Source organism: Scyliorhinus torazame, chromosome 7 (genome assembly GCF_047496885.1).
Source record: "Scyliorhinus torazame isolate Kashiwa2021f chromosome 7, sScyTor2.1, whole genome shotgun sequence".
NCBI classification, from domain to species: Eukaryota; Metazoa; Chordata; class Chondrichthyes; order Carcharhiniformes; family Scyliorhinidae; genus Scyliorhinus; species Scyliorhinus torazame.
In genome coordinates this window covers 318,225,708-318,240,533 of record NC_092713.1, presented here as the reverse complement: position 1 = coordinate 318,240,533, position 14,826 = coordinate 318,225,708, and the positions used below count along the sequence as shown (strand labels likewise).

Below are 14,826 nucleotides of genomic sequence, written 5' to 3'. Positions count from 1 at the left end.
CATGAATTGAGAGGACCACTAAAATTAATCCAGGAAATGTTGTGAAGCAAAAAAATCGGAAACTCCACTCCGACTGTGTGTCGAATTTCAGAGAGACTCTGAGTGGGGCATGTGACTTGGTAAGGAAACACATCAAAATATCACAGCAAGTAATGAAAATTGAGGCTGATAAGAGAGTGAAAAGTGGTGGATTGCAGCAGGCGACAAAGTACTCATTTTCCTGCCAATATTGGGTGAACCTTTAAAAGCTAGGTTTAATGGGCCATATCAAATTGAGAAAAAACTTAGCAAAATAAATGATCTGGCATGCACTCCAGATAGACGCAAATCTCACAGGATGTGTCACATTAACATGCTGAAGAAATATTTTGATAGAGAATATGAGGATAAACAAGAGGGTTTTGATAGTAATGAAGCTGGGATAAAAAGTGAGAAAAAGATTGACTTCCCTTGAAAATCTACTGGGTGATATATAACTACTAAAACATTTAGATGACTTGCTAAATTACCTTCCAGATAAAGGCTGGAGCAATGTGAAAGAGATACTACAGTCTTCGAACTGTATTTGTGGGGATAAGCTCGGTATAACGGAGGTAGCTATACATGTTGTAGATGTGGGTGAAATACATCCGTATTGGTTAAATTGAGAAAAACTATCACAAGTACACTAAGAAATTGAATACATGCTCAAAAATGATGGGCGGGATTCTCCACTCCCTCGCCGAAGTGGCCGCGCGTCGTGAACGCCGTCGAGGTTCACGACGGCGCGGAACGACCCCGGTCCCGACCGATTCAGGCCCTGACAATGGGCCAGGATCGGGGCCGCGTCATCGACACGCGCCAGGCCTTGTCGCCCGCGTAAAAGCGGTGCCGCATAGATGACGCGGCCGGCGCCGCATAACGGGCGTCATCCGCGCATGCGTGGTTGCCGTCCTCTCTAAGTCTGCTCCGCAAGAAGATGGCGGATGGATTTTGCGGGGCCGCGGAATGAAGGAGGTCCTCCTTCAGAGAGGACGGCCCGACGATCGGTGGCACCGATCGCGGGCCACCCCACATCTGAGGTACCCCCCCGGTGTAGGATCCCCCCTTGCACCCCCGCAGGCCGCCCCCCCCCCCCAGCGTTCACGCACCACTCACGACTGCAGCGACCAGGTGTAGATGGCGCCGGGGGGGGAACCCGCTGTTTTGGCCTGGCCGCTCGGCCCATCCGGGCCTCAGAATAGCGGGTGTGCCGGAGAATCGCCATTTTAGATGTCTCCAGCGATTCTCCGGCCTGCGGCCCACGAAACCCGACCGGGCCGTTCCTGCCGCTTGGGAGAATCACGGGAGGGCGTCGGACCAGCGTCCCGGGAAATTTTGGCGGCCCAGGCAATTCTCCCAACCGGCGTAGGAGTGGAGAATCGCGCCCATGATCATTGAATTGAAGAGTGTACCTACTGTAATGGTGCTGAAGTCGGTGCTGAAGGATGGAATAGAGGGCTGGATTCTCTGTCGGCGGGATTCTCTGTTCTGCCGGTAACTAGCGCACCCACACCCACGGGATTCCCAGCAGCGTGAGGCGACACAATGGGAAATCCCATTGTCAGGTGGCTGGAAGGAGAATCCTGCGGACGGTGAAGATGCGTTGCTGAGGAACACATGGCTGGCGGACCGGAGAATCCTGAGAGACACTAAATGTTGACGCTGAATCGGTGGACTTCTACGAGAGCAGAATTGGCACCGATTCCGGACCAATTCATCAACCGTTAAGGGGCTCAGGTGGCAGAGGTCGTGACCACCATAAGCAACACCACTAGGACTCGCCAACAGTGCAGGAACAAACCACCACCTCCACAGGGAGGCCAAGGTGAGTCGGCAGCCCTGTGCCCCGGCAGCAACACCCAGCTAATACCCCCGTAACACCCCATGGAGAAGGCGGCACATAACCTCCTGGAGAGGAAAAAGACTGGAGGAGGCTGCCAGACCTGTGGCCCCTGACTGCGGCAGAGCGTGGGCAGTGGACCTGGTTGGTGGACCCAGAGAGAGGGCAGCCATCAAGGCGGAGATCGGCATCGGACAAGTACGTGAGACCCTGCACGTGTGTTACCAACCCCACCACCATCTTAACACGCCCCCAAAACCACCACGCCAATGCCACCCCCACGCCCCCTACATTACCACCACCCCCACAACCCCTCCATCACCACCACCCCCACACACCCTCCCCCGTCCATCCACCCATACCCCCTCAATCACCACCACCCCCACACCCCCTCCATCACCACCCCCACACCCCCTCCATCACCGCCCCTACACCCCCTCCATCACCACCACCCCACCTCCTCCATCACCACCACCCCCACACCCCCTCCATCACCGCCCCTACACCCCCTCCATCACCACCACCCCACCTCCTCCATCACCACCACCCCCACACCCCCTCCATCACCACCCCCACATCCCCTCCATCACCACCCCTACACCCCCTCCACCACCACCCCCACACCTCCTCCATCACCGCCCCTACACCCCCTCCATCACCACCACCCCCACCTCCTCCATCACCACCACCCCCACACCCCCTTCATCACCACCCCCCCACACCCCCTCCATCACCACCACCCCAACACACATTCCCCTCTATCATGACCACCCGCTCCCCCTCCATCACCACCACCCCCACCCCCCTCCATCACCACCGCCCCACCCCCCTCCATCACCACCATCACAACACACACTCCCCCTCCATCACCACATCCACATCCCCTCAATCACCACCCCCCCAAACCCTCCATCACCACCACTCACTCCCCCTCCATTACCACCCCCACCCTCCTCCATCACCACCACCCCCACCCCCTCCATCACCACCACCCCCGCCCCCGCCATCACCACCACCCCCACCCCCTCCATCACCACCCCCCACCCCTCCATCACCATCCCCACCCCACCTCCATCACCACCCCCACACCCCATCCATGACCACCCCCCCCACCCCCTCCATCACAACACCCACTCCCCCTCCATTACCACACCCACCCCCCTCCATCACCACTACCCCCACCCCCTCCATCATCACCACCCCACCCCCTCCATCACCACCAGCCCCACACCCGCTCCATCACCACCACCCCCACACACACTCCATCACCACCCCCACCCCCTCCATCACCACCATCCCCACCCCCTCCATCACCACCCCCCCACCCCTCCATCACCACCCCCACCCCACCTCCATCACCACCCCCACACCCCATCCATCACCACCCCCCCACCCCCTCCATCACCATACCCACTCATCCTCCATTACCACCCCCACCCCCCTCCATCACCACTACCCCCACCCCCTCCATCACCACCACCCCCACCCCCCTCCATCACCACCCCCCCAACACCCCCTCCATCACCACCACCCCCACACACCCTCCATCACCACCCCTACGCCCCCTCCATCACCACCTCCACACCCCCCCCATTACCACCACCCCACACCCCCTCCATCACCACCACCACCCCCCCTCCATCACCACCACCCTCACACCCCCTCCATCACCAGCACCCCCACCTCCTCTATCACCACCCTCACACCCCGTCCATCACCACCCCCACACCCCCTCCATCACCACCACCCCCACCCCCTCCATCACCGCCCCCACTCCCCCTCCATCACCATCCCCACACTCCCTCCATCACCACCACCCCCACCCCGTCCATCAGCCCACCACACCCCCTCCATCACCACCCCCACACCCCTTCCATCACCACCCCTGCTCCCCCTCCATCACCATCGCCACACTCCCTCCATCACCACCACCCCACCCCGTCCATCACCATCCCCACACTCCCTCCACCACCACTACCCCAAAACCCCCTCCATCACCACCCCCACACCCCCTCCATCACCACCACCCCCACCCCGTCCATCACCCCCCACACTCCCTCCATCACCACTACCCCAACACCCCCTCCATCACCATCCCCACACTCCCTCCATCACCACCATCCCCACACCAACCCGTGCTGGGTCCAATCATGCATCATGTCTTGTGTCTTGCAGGATGTCCTGGTGATGAGGGGGGAGCCTGTTTGGTGCCCCCACCCTGACTCCAACCACAAGTGGATAGAAGTGAGGAAGGTGACACAGACAGCTACAGGAACCCTCAACCTGCTGCCCAAGACACTCCAGAGCACCTGAAATGCATCTTCAGCACCGCTCGACGATACGCCGGGTCGCTGCATGGGCATAGAGCATTGAACATAGAACCGTCCAGCACAGAACAGGCCCTTCGGCCCTCGATGTTGTGCCGAGCATTGTCCGAAACCAAGATCAAGCTATCCCACTCCCTGTCATTCTGGTGTGCTCCACCAGTTGTAAAACTTGAGGATAGACAAGTCCCCCGGGCCTGACGGGATATATCCAAGGATTCTATGGAAAGCAAGAGATGAAATTGCAGAGCCGTTGGCAATGATCTTTTCATCCTCACTGTCAACAGGGGTGGTACCAGGGGATTGGAGAGTGGTGAATATCGTGTCCCTGTTCAAAAAAGGGACTAGGGATAACCCTGGGAATTACAGGCCAGTTAGTCTTACTTCGGTGGTAGGCAACGTCATGGAAAGGGTACTGAAGGATAGGATTTCTGAGCATCTGGAAAGACACTGCTTGATTAGGGATAGTCAGCACGGATTTGTGAGGGGTAGGTCTTGCCTTACAAATCTTATTGAATTCTTTGAGGAGGTGACCAAGCATGTGGATGAAGGTAAAGCAGTGGATTAGTGTACATGGATTTTAGTAAGGCATTTGATAAGGTTCCCCATGGTAGGGTTCTGCAGAAAGTAAGGAGGCATGGGATAGTGGGAAATTTGGCCAGTTGGATAACGAACTGGCTAACCGATAGAAGTCAGAGAGTGGTGGTGGATGGCAAATATTCAGCCTGGATCCCAGTTACCAGTGGCGTACTGCAGGGATCAGTTCTGGGTCCTCTGCTGTTTGTAATTTTCATTCATGACTTGGATGAGGGAGTTGATGGGTGGGTCAGTAAATTTGCAGACGATACGAAGATTGGTGGAGTTGTGGATAGTGCGGAGGGCTGTTGTCGGCTGCAAAGAGACATAGATAGGATGCAGAGCTGGGCTGAGAAGTGGCAGATGGAGTTTAACCCTGAAAAGTGTGAGGTTGTCCATTTTGGAAGGACAAATATGAATGCGGAATACAGGGTTAACGGTAGAGTTCTTGGCAATGTGGAGGAGCAGAGAGATCTTGGGGTCTATGTTCATACATCTTTGAAAGTTGCCATTTAAGTGGATAGAGCTGTGAAGAAGGCCTATGGTGTGCTAGCGTTCATTAACAGAGGGATTGAATTTAAGAGCCGTGAGGTGATGATGCAGCTGTACAAAGCTTTGGTAAGGCCACATTTGGAGTACTGTGTACAGTTCTGGTCGCCTCATTTTAGGAAGGATGTGGAAGCTTTGGAAAAGGTGCAAAGATTTACCAGGATGTTGCCTGGAATGGAGAGTAGGTCTTACGAGGAAAGGTTGAGGGTGCTAGGCGTTTTCTTATTAGAATGGAGAAGGATGAGGGGCGACTTGGTAGAGGTTTATAAGATGATCAGGGGAATAGATAGAGTAGACAGTCAGAGACTTTTTCCCCGGGTGGAACAAACCATTACAAGGGGACATAAATTTAAGGTGAATGGTGGAAGATATAGTAGGGATGTCAGAGGTAAGTTCTTTACCCAGAGAGTAGTGGGAGCATGGAATGCACTGCCTGTGGAAGTAGTTGAGTCGGAAACATTAGGGACCTTCAAGCAGCTATTGGATAGGTACATGGATTACGGTAAAATGATAAAGTGTAGATTTATTTGTTCTTAAGGGCAGCACGGCATGGATAGCACAATTGCTTCACAGCTCCAGGGTCCCAGGTTCGATTCCCCGTTGGGTCACTGTCTGTGAGTCTGCACATCCTCCCCGTGTCTGCGTGGGTTTCCTCCGGGTGTTCCGGTTTCCTCCCACAGTCCAAAGATGTGCAGGTTAGTTGGATTGGCCATGATAAATTGCCCTTAGTGTCCAAAATTGTCCTTAGTGTTGGGTGGAGGTGTTGACTTTGGGTAGGGTGCTCTTTCCAAGAGCCGGTGCAGACTCAATGGGCCGAATGGTCTCCTTCTGCACTGTAAATTCAATGATAATCTATGATTAAACTAGGACAAAGGTTCGGCACAACATCGTGGGCCGAAGGGCCTGTTCTGTGCTGTATTTTTCTATGTTTTATGTTCTATGTGCCTATCCAATAACCGCTTGAACGTTCCTAAAGTGTCCGACTCCACTATCACAGCAGGCAGTCCATTCCACACCCTCACCACTCTCTGAGTAAAGAACCTACCTCGGACATCCCTCCTATATCTCCCACCCTGAACTTTATAGTTATGCCCCCTTGTAACAGCTACATCCACCCGAGGAAATAGTCTCTGAACGTCCATTCTATCTGAAATGAAATGAAATGAATGAATGAAAGTCGCTTATTGTCACAAGTAACCTTCAATGAAGTTACTGTGAAAAGCCCCTAGTCACCACATTCCGGCGCCTGTTCGGGGAGGCTGGTACGGGAGTTGAACCGTGCTGCTGGCCTGCCTTGGTGTGCTTTAAAAGCCAGCGATTTATCCCAGTGTGCTAAACCAGCCCCAAATATCCCCCTCATTATCTTATAAACCTCTATCAAGTCACCCCTCATCCTTCTCCATTCTGATGAGAAAAGGCCTAGCACCCTCAACCTTTCCTCATAAGACCTATCCTGCAAAACACGCAGCATCCTGGTAAATCTCCTTTGCACCCTTTCCAAAGCTTCCACATCCTTCCTATAGTGAGGTGACCAGAACTGCACACAATACTCCAAATGTGGTCTCACCAGGGTCATGTATAGTTGCAGCATAACCCCGCAGCTCTTAAACTCAAGCCCCCTGTTAATAAACGCTAACACACTAGAAGCCTTCTTCACGGCTCTATCCACTTGAGTGGCAACCTTCAGCGATCTGTGAACATTTACCCCAAGATCTCTCTGTTCCTCCACATTCCTCAAAACCCTGCCGTTGACCCTGTAATCCGCATTCAAATTTTTTCTACCAAAATGAATCACCTCGCACTTATCAGGGTTAAACTCCATCTGCCATTTTTCGGCCCAGCTCTGCATCCTATCAATATCTCTCTGCAGCCTACAACAGTCCACCTCATCCACTACTCCACCAATCTTGGTGTCATCAGCAAATTTACTGACCCACCCTTCAGCCCCCTCCTCCAAGTCATTGATAAAAATCACAAATAGCAGAGGACCCAGCACTGATCCCTGAGGTACACCGCTGGTAACTGGTCTCCAGTCTGAAAATTTTCCATCCACCACCACCCTCTGTCTTCTATGTGATAGCCAGTTACTTATCCAATTGGCCAAATTTCCCTCTGTCCCACACCTCCTTACTTTCTTCGTGAGCCGACTATGGGGAACCTTATCAAATGCCTGACTAAAATCCATGTATACGACATCAACTGCTCTACCTTCATCTACACAATTAGTTACCTCCTCAAATAATTCAATCAAATTTGTGAGGCAAGACCTACCCTTCACGAATCCGTGTTGACTATCCCGGATTAAGCTGCATCTTTCCAAATGGTCATAAATCCTATCCTTCAGGACCCTTTCCATTATCTTCCCGACCACCGAAGTAAGACTAACTGGCCTAGAATTACCAGGGTCTTTCCTATTCGTTGTAACAGTTTTCCATGTCAGTCTGTGGCCTCCTGATAGGCGCCATCAGTGGATAATCCATCACCCAGGAGCCAACCCCTCAGCCGGGGGGGCACCTCGAAGAGGTCAGGAACCGTCGAGTGTGCCAGGATGAAGGGGTCGTGCACACTTCCCCGGTATCGAGCGCAGACGTGCATGATGTACATCTCATGGTCACTCACCACCTGCATGTTGATCGAGTCGAGCCCCTTTCGGGTTGTGGAAACCGGTCTTGTTTGGGCCGGTGCTCATCGGGTGACATGCGTCCCGTCGATCACCCCCTTTCCCCAGGGCATCTCGGCGACAACAGCGGACCCTGCTGCCCGGGCATCCTGGTGGGCTCGGTCCACGTTGAAATGGATCTATTGATACACCTGGGCATATAGGGCCTCCGTGATGGTGCAGATGCACCTGTGACTGAGATCTGTGAGATACCGGACAGGTCCCCACTCGCCGCCTGGAAGGACCCCATACAATAAACGTTCTGGGCGACGGTCACCGTGATGGCCAGTGGGAGCGGGTGCCCTCCCCCATACCCCCGCAGTGCCAGGTGTGCCATCATCTGGCAGATATGTTGCTCTGTCCCCCTGCCCAGCCCAATCAGCACGCTCTGCAGACCTCATCTGCTGCCCTCCTTAGGGGCTACGGGGACTGCTGCCCTTGCGTAGGCTGCATACTGCCCCACTGGCTGGTGGTGGCTGGTTGGTGCGGTGGTGGTGGCTGGTTGGTGCGGTGGGGGGTGGGGGGGGGGCTGTGGAGAGTTGGTGTGGTGGAGTGTGTGGATTGGAATTTGAGGGTGGAGGGTGCGGGCTCGGGTAGGTACACCCATATGGCCGGTGTCACTCTGCACACGCACAGGCCACGGAGTGCAGTCAGTGGGGTGGCACAGCAAGATGGCCACCGTGCAGGCTGCAGCAATGGCGGTCCTTGACTAGACACCCTAGTACTGTGGGAGGGTCACCCCGACCTCATGGTTCATCCCCTGGTCACCCACCGTCACACCCCGCTGCACCCCCATGGGTCTGCCAGAGACCGCCCCCTCCAGCCAGCCCGACAGCGGCAGGTCCGGTAGCTCACGGATGTGCCGCTGCCTCTCCTCTCTTTCCCTCATCAGCCACGGCGCATGTTTTCCGATTTTTGAAACCGCAAGTGAAACTCGCCGTCGGTAATAATTCCGGAGGGGACAGGGCATCGCAGAGGCCACGGAGAATACGGGGTCAGCCCCGCTAATGATACGCGGACAGCCTCTACTGTACGTGCGGAGCAGAACGCATTGACGCTGCTGTCGAGGCGCCGGAGCAGGGCATTCTGGCGGGCGCCCAGCGCCAGCCACGCTTTAAACCTCACGGAAAACTCCCCGCCCAATCACCTTCCCCGATTCCGGCGTCGGCTGAGGGAGAATCCCGCCCTTTGTGTTGACCACAATAAAGTGCATTTCGCCACCAAGAGCGATTTGTTTCCTATCCCACGTTTGGAGGATCGTATTGACGAGGTTAAGAATGGCATCCATGGTGAGTTGCTGAAGAACTCCGATTATTAAAAGCAGTGGCAGGTCTGTCGGGCGATGCAGTAAAATTGCATCTGCTTCTGCAGGGAAATGTGGCAAGGTTTGGAGCCTGAGCAGCATTTACTTCATATTTGTTTGGAAGAATCAGAGACAAGGATTCCAAATATGGAGGCTGGGTAACAAATCTTCACTTTTCTCCCAATGCGAGACATTGGTCTTCACTGGTGGGGACAGAAAATGTTGGGAGATGAACATTGAAGAATCATTGCAGACGTTTTTCACACATGGAACAAACCTGAGGTCCATACATGTTTCATCTGACATCATGACACATGTAACATTGATAACATTGGCACCCTCTGCACCTCAACTGAAACCCTACGAGACACAAGACAAGACGCATGGTGAGATCGCAGGTAGGCGTGGTGTGAGGGGGAGGAGTAGCTCACGTGTCATAGGACCATCGCAACGCATTGGAGACTTGTCATGATATCCACATCAGCATATCATGGTGCAATCACACACACACTGATGGACAGGCAGTTGGACCAACCAACACACACACAACATCGCAGCCAATCACCAGTGAGAGCACACGCACTATAAAACAGGGAACACCACAGTTCCCGCTCATTCTACCAGGAGATAGCTCAGAGCACAGAGCTCACAGCGCACCACTCAGACATACACCATGTGCTGAGTGCCTCACTAAGATAGTGAAAGGGCTGGGTCCACAGGTTAGCTGGTGAAGCACATACCCAAGCCAGCAGTTAGTTGTTACAGTTGTTTAGACATTAAAACAGAGTTGTACCATCTACAGCCGTGTTGCAGCATTTGTGCAGCAGAACACCCAACACGACATGATACCAGTAGTGGACGCAAACCAGCGACTGTGAGACTGACCTGCACCCTTTCAGGAATCCGCCATCCTGCTCCATGGAAACCATCAGCCCGCCGCAGCAGCTCCGAATCGCTGGTAATCTCGGCGTAAACTGGAAGCTGTTTAAACAGAGCTTTCAGCTCTTCCTGGAAGCCACAGGCAGGGAGAATGCATCGGACACCAGGAAGATCGCCCTCCTCCTCTCCACGGCGGGGCAACACGCCATCCACATCTACAACTCCCTGGCATTCGCGGAAGGCGAGGACAAGACAAAATACAAGATGGTGCTTCTCAAGTTCGAGGAACACTTCAGCGTGGAAGTCAATGAGAGCTTCGAGAGGTCCCTCTTCCAGCAGCGCCTGCAGGGTAAGGATGAGCCTTTCCAATCTTACTTGACACACCTCCGTATCCTCGCGCAGTCCTGCGGCTATGAGGCCACCTCCGACTTCATGATACGGGATCAGATAGGTTTTGGGGGTCATCTCGGACACCCTACGTCAGCAGCTCCTTAAATTAAAGCGGCTCACCCTAGCGACTGCCATCGAGACTTGCGTCTTCCATGAGAACACGACCAGCCGGTACTCCCAAATCCAGGCGGCCGAAACGGCACGGCACGGGTCCCAGGAGGCGGAGCGGGTCCAGTTGATTGAGTTCCTCCCGGCCCGCGGCCCGGATGCGGGCGGCCATTTTGTGAGCTTTCCGAGGCCTCCCGCGCTTGTACGCGCCAAAAGATGGGACGTTGACGCAGAGGGACGTGATGCGCAGGCGCGCTCTACGCAGGACCACATCGCACATGCGTGGTGGCGCAACGAACGGCATGACATCACGACGTGCGGCAACTGTGGCTCCGCCCACTTAAAGCGTCAATGTCTGGCCAAAGTGCGACAATGTCTCCGCTGTGGCAGGATGGGCTACTACGCTGCCTGCTATCGAGCAGCTCAACCTGCCAACTCCCAACAATTCCGCCAGCCTCGCAGGGACGTGCGGGCGATTCAGCCCCCCTACACTGAGTCATATCCAGATAGTATGCAGACCCGCGATACCGAAGACAGGGAGCCCTTCCGCGTTGTGGTAATCCACAAGAACCGGATGTCCCCAAGTCGGAACCACCAGCCGCTGCCAGTGCACAGCATTGATCCGGGCGATGAGGGGTGTGCCACCCTAACGGTCAACCGATCACAGATCACATTTCGCCTGGACACTGGTGCCTGCGCCAATCTCCTCGCATGGTCAGCCTTCCAGACCTTGAAGGTTAAACCACCGATTCTGCCATCCCACTGTCAGCTAGTTGACTACAATGGAAACGTCATCCCGGCCACGGGGTCCTGCCAGCTCGATGTTACACACAACTCACACAAAGCCACATTATCATTTGAAATTGTTGGATCCTCGAAGGACTCTCTGTTAGGCGCACAGGCGTGCAAGATCCTCCACCTCGTTCAGCGGGTACACACTCTGTCTCCAGAAGGCACGTCCGATTTCCCGGATGCAGACTTTAGGGCGCAGCTCCACTCACTCCTCGCGCACACCAGGAGGTTTTCGAGGGCATGGGCACACTGGTGAGATCGCAGGTAGGCGTGGTGTGAGGGGGAGGGGTAACTCACGTGTCATAGGACCATCACAACGCATTGGAGACTCACTTGGTTGTCCCATGCCGACCTCTGTCTCTGTGACTGCCCGCTCTCCCACCCCACCGACCAGGTCCATTGCCCCCTGCTCCACGACGGTGAGGGGCCGCAGGTCCAGCGGGCCCCTCCAGTTTTCTCCTGCTCCCGGCGATTGTGCACCATCTTCTCCTGGGGGGACAGATAATGTACAGTGTGAGACACTTGGGTGCGGGCCGCACAGGGTGTCCGCAGCTAGTGGCTCTTTTAGTACGCTCCTGTATTATCTTTGATTACACTTCTCTGTGTGTTTTGATATACTACGGTGTGTAATATATGTTACTCAAATCTTGGTTTCTGAATCTCGATGAAGAAGACTCAAACTCATCCAGTAGTAACAAAAGGTTTATTGAGTAACTATAATAATAATTGTGTGAGTTCTTTACTTTAACATTGGTACTCGTGATAATGTTAACAAGATCTAACTACAGTAACTGCACTAACCATCTGAGTTAATCTGATACTCCTGTCCTGGTCACAGTCCATCCAAAAGAGAGGCAGGGACCCAATGTGGTTGCTTTTTATGCCCCTGTTGGTCTGGCCCTCTAGTGATCATGTGGTGCCGCTGATTACACATTGACCCCTAATGTACATGCACAAACAGAGATCACTACAGTGGTTTGTGAGCAGGCCACCCGGCCATGGCAGGAGGTGTGAGTGTTGGCATGTGGTGCAGGGTGGACTGCCAGCGGGTGGGGTGTGGTCACCCTCTCGGGGGAGAGGGGGTAGTGCCAGGGGCACGGAGCTGGTGACTCACCCTGGCCGGCCTGACGGGGGTTGCACATCCTCACCAAGCACTGCCTACTGGTCCGCCTGGTGGGGGCCACTTGGGGGAGGGGGGGTGGTTGATTGGTGTGGGGCGTGTGGGAAGGGGGTGGTGCCAAGGGCACGGAGCTGGTGACTCAGCTGGGTCACCCTGAGGAGGCTGTGCAGTTTCTTTCTACGCTGCTGTCTAGTCCTCGAGGTGGGGCCCAGGACGGTCACAGTATCTGCCACCTGTGCCCAGGCCCGGTACACGTCGGTGGGTGGCAGCCTCCTTACCACCCCGGGGAACGGGGGTGGGATTCTCCCCTACCCGGCGGGACAGGCTGTGCCAGCACCGAGGAGCGGTGTGAACCACTCCGCTGTCGGGCCGCCACGAAGGTGCAGAATCCTCCGCACCTTCAGGGGCTAGGCCGGCGCCGGAGTGGTCTGTGCCCCGCCGGCCGGCAGGGAAGGGGCTTGGCGCCACGCCAACCGGCGCTGAAGGGCCTCTGCCGGCCGGCACGAGTTGGCGCATGTGCGGGAGCGCCAGCATGTGCTGGCGTCATCCCGGCGCAAGCCCAGGGGGTTCTTCTCCGCATCGGCCATCGCAGAGGACCACAGCAGCCGACGCGGAAGAATAAAGTGCCCCCACGGCAGGTGGGCCCTGATCGCGGGGCGAGGCAACCGTGGGGGCACCTCCTGGGGCTAGATCCCCCCGTGCCCCCTCCCGAGGACCCTGGAGGCCGCCCGCGCATCCAGGTCCTGCCGGCAAATAGAAGAGACACTGGCGGGACTGGACGAAAACGGGCAGCCACTCGGCCCATCGCGGGCCGGAGAATCGCCGGGGGGAGCACTGCCTGCGGCTGCCGACCGGCACAGCACGATTCCCGCCCCCGCCAAATCCCTGACGTCGAAGAATTCGCCCGTGTAAAAGTGGCGCCGCGTAAATGACAGGGCCTGCGCCACGTAAATGACGTCAACCGTACATGCGCAGGATAACCGGCGCCAACCCGCGCAAGCGCGGTTGACGTCCTCCCCGCGGCCACCCCGCAAGATGATGGCAGATCGATCTTGCGGGGCAGCGGAGGAAAGGAGGTCTTCCTTCAGAGAGGCCGGTGCGACGATCGGTGGGCACCGGTCGCGGGCCAGACCCCTTTTGAGCACCCCCCCAAAGCAGGAACCCCCCTCGCCCCCCAACAGGCCGCCCCCCCCCCGCAGTGTTCCCGCGGTATTCACGCCGGCAGCGACCAGGTGTGGATGGCGCCGGCGTGAATCCGTCGTTTTGGGCAGGCCGCTCGGCCCATCCGGCCAGAGAATATCGGGAGAGCGGAGAATCGCCATTTTGGGGGTCCCGGGCGATTCTCTGGCCTGCGCCGCGCAGACCTTGGCGGGGCCGTTCTCGCCGCTGGAGGGTGTCGGACCGGCGTCGCAGGTAAAAATGGCGCCCCAGGCGATTCTCTGAAACGGTGCGGGAGCAGAGAATCGCGCCCAATATTCCGATTAGCTCTTTAACTACTTTCCCAATTATTTATTTCAACCTCTCTTTCCACTTTCAGTTCCATTAAGTATCAGAAAGAAACAATCTTTTTCAATCCAGACCATAAAGCCCTCATGACAAGTTGACAAATTGTTTTGGCCGTACTCCTGAATTGCAATGTCTTATCGCATTCTCAGCGCCTCTCACCTTGCCTTTTATTTTAATTTTTATGGAGTCCAGCCCTCTGGGTTTCGGTCCTTCATCATCACTCAACTGAAAAATATCAGAGATTGGACTATGGATTTGTGGATTGTTTGCCCCAGTTTGACCTCGCGGAATGCTAAGTGAAGCAGTCCCGATAAGTAATATAACTTTGCTTCTTTTCAACTCCAGGACAAGAGGAGAAAACAAAGGCTTGCATCTCAATCACTGGCTGTCCTGAAGCACGTTACCTCGAATGACGTATTTTGGAAGTGCCGTTACTGTTGCATTTTTGAACACACAAGGCAACAAGTTGCTTCAAACAGTTTTGTGATAAGAACCATATAGTCTACTTCTGTGCCTGAGGGGTAATTATTTTCCAGAACACGGAGAATAACTATTCTCCTCTTCAACGAAATAGCACCATGGTATATTTAATATCTACCTCGAAAAGGCAGACAAAACATGGGGTTAACCTCTGATCCAAAGGTCACACTGCTGCCAGTGCAGCACTCTCACAGTCCACAATGGAATACCAAGCTGGTCAGGCGTGGGCACATTATGGCGTGTGGGACACATCCCGTCTGAGGGAGCTTGCGATCTGAT

The 14,826-nt window shown here is 55.3% G+C and overlaps 1 long non-coding RNA gene across 1 annotated transcript in view; it reads left to right on the top strand.

Moving 5' to 3' along the window:
* The window catches only part of LOC140427510 (uncharacterized), a 46,574-nt gene that overhangs the window by 15,139 nt on the left and 16,609 nt on the right, over positions 1-14,826 (top strand). Inside the window, exon 2 of the long non-coding RNA XR_011948535.1 lies at positions 14,413-14,588. This is a non-coding gene — a long non-coding RNA (uncharacterized lncRNA). The remainder of the gene's footprint in view (positions 1-14,412; positions 14,589-14,826) is intronic.